Consider the following 4847-nt stretch of genomic DNA (forward strand, 5'->3'; position numbering starts at 1 on the left):
AGACGATTATGTCGTCTAGCTGTTCCATGGCGAACATCGGGCCCACATAGGTTGTACTTACCACTCGACGCGCTCCTGCGAAGAAAAAACACGTGCAAGAACAGACGCCGGCAGAATACAACTTTAAAAAAAAATATTCTAGGATGCTCGGGGCTTGTCTTCTTCATCTTGTTCTTTGAGTGCTTTGATTATGATATTAACGCAGACAAAACCGCATATAACATAGCCAAGTGTAGCATGTGGCACTCGCTCCACTCCAGCACGTGCTCTAGTTTGATAGGAGACCGCTAGAGGGCCCGACTGCGCGCTTCTTCTCTCTTTCGACAGTCGTCAGGCAGTGCGCTTCGATACTAATAACATGAACGAAGAATACAAGGCGGCGGAGCGAAGGGCTTGCAAGGTAGCAGCATGGCGGGCTCACCGCGAAAACCCTGCGGTGAGAACTCGCGAGGTTGAAGAGAGACGTCAGCGTCGTGCGAACCCCGAGATACAAGCCTGCGAAGCCGAAGCAGCGCGGAAGCGGCCGGAAGAGATCCTCGAAGAGGTACGGCCTTGTGATGCAGCGGCCAAGCGCCGAAAGCGGTCGCTACCTGAAGGTGGTGCCGCTGACGCACGCTTGATGCGCGATTTCCTCAACCACACGTTCAGCCACAGCTTCAAGGTCTGTGACCGCTTGTGGTTCGACAACAATCTGACCACATTCACTACTATAACAACGTGGCACCACTTTATATGAGAGTAGATGTAATGTACTGAGGATACACGGTCTACCCTATTACCTCCGAGAAGGCTCCTCTAACATCATTCGCTTCGTGGATATTGTGGGGATCTTTTCTTATGTATTTATTTATTTGAAATCGTGTATATGGTACATTATAGAGGAGAGGGGCAGGTACACGATTATATGTAACACGGAAAAAGGTACGAAGAGAAAAAACAAAATAAAAGAAACATGGCAATCAATCAAGTGAGTACAGTATCAGTGTACAATAAAGAAAAAAAGTAAAGCATAACATCGATTTAAGCACTGGTCATAGAAAACGTACCGCTCGATTGAGTAAGTCAGGTATGAGGCTTTAATGATAAGAAGAGCATGTTTGAAAAGAATTGGATCACGTATGCTCCCTTTAGATTATGGCAGATTATTCTATTCGGCTGAGCACGCGACAGTGTTACGAAACGAGACCTTGAATTTATAACAATGATCCCTACGAGCAGATGTGAATGATGGTGGCTGAACAAAGTGATCGCAGAGTGGCATTGTGATAATATATTTTATGGAAAAGTGAAATGCGAGCTCGCTTCGTAACACAAAGTAATTTGATCAAACTTTCTCAGTCAGTAGACAAAGAATATTGCGAACAAATCCACTATTCAGCACAAATTTTCTAGGAGCACCTCAGTGTCAAATTTACGACAAAACATGCACGAAAATGAGCTTTGTAGCGACTTTGTTGCCAGCTACACACACCATTTCAGGACATGTACATATCAAACCATTTTTGGCTATTGTAAAACTTCCTGGCGATCAGTTGATACAAAACATTGCATTTCACTAAATGTCGCCTTTCTATGAAAACATCCCAACTTATAAATAAAGAGAGGGAGAGAGGCAGAGAGAAGAAAAAACGCCAGGCCTGCGCTGAAACCGCAGCACACTCACAGCGAAAGCTGGAAGAGCAGCGTTTCTAGAGCCCGTTGTAAGCTCTCTCGGGGCTACTAATACAAGTACACTAGCAAGGTACCCACTATGCCATAAATAACATTTTTTTTGAAGTTGGGAAGCACCTTCTAAGCAATGATTCGTCATTCTGCGGAGGAGCGCGGCACCAGCTACACGTCTGTAAAGCATTATGTGCATTTGTTGACGCGACGACTGATGACGATGAAGAATTAAGGCTCAGCCCTTTGTAATGGGTTGGAATCTTTAAACGGCCCACCAATTTACATTGGGTGACGTCCGGTCACTATTTCCCTTTCCCGCCATGCTGTATAACCTACGTTGACGTGGGAGAGAAAGCGGGGGGGGGGGGGGCGAAGGAAATGGATCATGCGCTTATGGGCTTCCTTGGCAACCATTACCAGTGCACTTGCGAGGAACCCACTACGCTATAAATAATTGTAATTTTTAGAAGTAGGGAAGCAGGCACTGTGCCATTTTTCGTCATTCTACGGGGAGCCGTGGTACCGGCTAAACGCATGTAAGGCATTAGGCGCACTGTGCTGATGCTGTGCCTGATGATGATGAATTACGGCAGATCCCTTTGTAATGGGTTGGAAGCATTCAAAAACCCACTGATTGCACAATTCGCATTGTGTAATGCCTGGTTACAGAATTCGCGTTGTGCGACGCTTGGTGCTTATTTTACCCTTTACCACGCTACATTGCATATGTTCATGTGGTTGCTTCCCAACATGAAGCCTCTATAGGACCTTTTTCAAAGCATTTTCAAGCACCGGCATGGCTCATAAGGATTCCGCTTTCGGCTTCCGTGGGAGACGGACGTGTGATGGCTCGCTCCGTGCGAGGTGCTTCGGCGGCCGCTGCCGGCCGCGGTGACAGGTTTTCTTCTGCATCTTTGGAATACCGGATTTTGTTACCGACGTTGCCTTCGGGTGATAGTATGCAGCAGTGTGTGTTTCTGCTGCATGGTGATTGGCAAAACGACCATACCGGTTAGAAGACTTTCGGGCACCGTTAGAAGAAGTAGGAGTCATCGAGGCAATCACTGGCATTGGTGCCTTCCAGATGAATCACATCTGGCTGGTGAAGTTGCGAAGCAAAGCTGACAAGGGTGCGTTACTTTAAACGGGTGGACTTCAAGTCAAGGGTGGCTTCTGTGCTGTCATCGACCCTATCCAACAGGACGTCACCTTGAAGATTCACTGGGTTGACTTTGCTGTCTCAAATGTGTTGAGTGAATTTGGTGAAGACCTGGAGGCTTCGAACGACAACTGGACTGTTGCTGGCTTTGAACATGCGACGTCGACGACGAGGGTTGTGAGAATGAAACTGAAGGAAGGTGTAGTGCTTGACGACTTGCCGCTCCTTTTCAAGTTTGGAGGGGGCACTGTCCTTCTGGTGGCCCCTGGTCGGGTGCCGCTCTGCCTAAGGTGCCGCATGCAAGGACATATAAGACGAGACTGCCAGACCCCGCGCGGCGGGGTATGCCGAGCGTTCAGACATGAAAGTCAGGATTGCGCCAGGAGCGATGCCAGAGTAACGAAGACTGCTCTGCCCACAGGCCACGCCCAAGAGAATTTAGTGGACGACGAGAAAGCCGAGAAGTCTGCCCCTGTTAGCAACGCCACGGGACGCGACGCAAAGGTTCAGGCGAGTGATGAAAAATCACAGCATATCCACGGGGTGAATGATGATGAGTGGGGCGAAGCTACGGAGGGAATCATCTGTAAACCGTGAAACTCTTCCGTGAAATGCGCCCAGTACATAATATAAAGAGTGTGAAACATCGTGTATATATTAAACATCAAACTTTTATTGTACTGTTGGTTTACGTGGTCCCTTCATTATCACTTGTGATCGGTGAAATGCAAGGAAGAAGTCCGCTCCCGAGCGAAAGAGCGCCAAGAGCGACCGCATTCCCCGCTCGCCCTGTGCGAATTAAAGGCAAGGCTAGAGGGAAGACAGGACGCGCGTTCCACGACGCGAGGTCGGTAGCATGCCCAACGAAAGCCAACAGAACGCGATCGTGCAAGTGCTCCGGCTTCGCATCGCCTCATGGTTCCATTTAGCGTCCCAAAACCAAACATATTGCTCAAGGTGTGGCTTGCGTTTTTCGTAGAAATAATTTCTTTATCATGTACATTAAGACGAAAAGTTGAAAGCTCACTAGAGTGTATCGCCCGCAAAGTATGTCTTTTAGTGTGATTTAACTCTCGTACGGCAGGGTCCTCGCGCCGTTGCCGGTCCACCTCGCCCGTTGACGATCGGGAGAGGTGGCTACATACAACTACTACTACTACACTTTAAGAAAAACATCTGGCGTTCTTTCGTTCTGCTTTTACAAAACATCTGGCGTCTTTCGTTGGTTTATTTCATCAATCAACGGCGTTTTGAACAAAATTTTTATTGTTTAATCACGCACAGGAGAAATCTCACCAGGCACTACCTTAGAGGTAAACAATGTCTGCTAATGGGAATGAGAGACAGAAGAAGTCGGCTTTTAGCTAACACTTACACTTCTACTTCTACTAACGTTTCCTACTGGAACATGCCAATGGCTGCTAATGGGGAATGAGAGACAGAAGAATTCGGCTTTTAGTTAACGCGCACGCTGCGAATTTTTTATTGTTCAACAACGCACAGGAGAAATCTCCCGCCGGCACCACCTTGGAGGTCAAAGCGTAAGACTTGTTACGGACTACTACGATGACTACGAGGGACGAACGGGTGCCGCCTTAAGGAGCTTCGCCCCTAAAAGACAGCCGACGTACCAACGCAAGACAGGCAGGACTAGACGAAGGCAGCAGAGGAGCGTACCGAAACAGGATGACGGCAAGATAGTCAAGAAATCTTCGAGGAAGCCGTCAGTGACAGTGCCGAGATCGCTACAGAAGAAGCCAACGCAGAGAATGCGGGAGCGACCGCGGGACGCGGAAAGCGTCCCCGAGCGGAGAGCTCGGAACGCATCCTGAAACGCCCGGAGCGTCAGTGGCATCGCGTCACGGGCGCTAAGGGTAAAAAATATGTCCCCGAAACCCGGTCGGCGTCACCGTCACCGGTTCGGGGGCAGGGACGGGATAAGGAAGACTCCGGTATTCCCACTGCACGGTACGAGTCACGGTAAGCGTAGTATTGTGCTTTCTCTCTTGCCATCAACATGGCT

This window comes from Rhipicephalus sanguineus, chromosome 11, assembly GCF_013339695.2.
Source record: "Rhipicephalus sanguineus isolate Rsan-2018 chromosome 11, BIME_Rsan_1.4, whole genome shotgun sequence".
NCBI classification, from domain to species: Eukaryota; Metazoa; Arthropoda; class Arachnida; order Ixodida; family Ixodidae; genus Rhipicephalus; species Rhipicephalus sanguineus.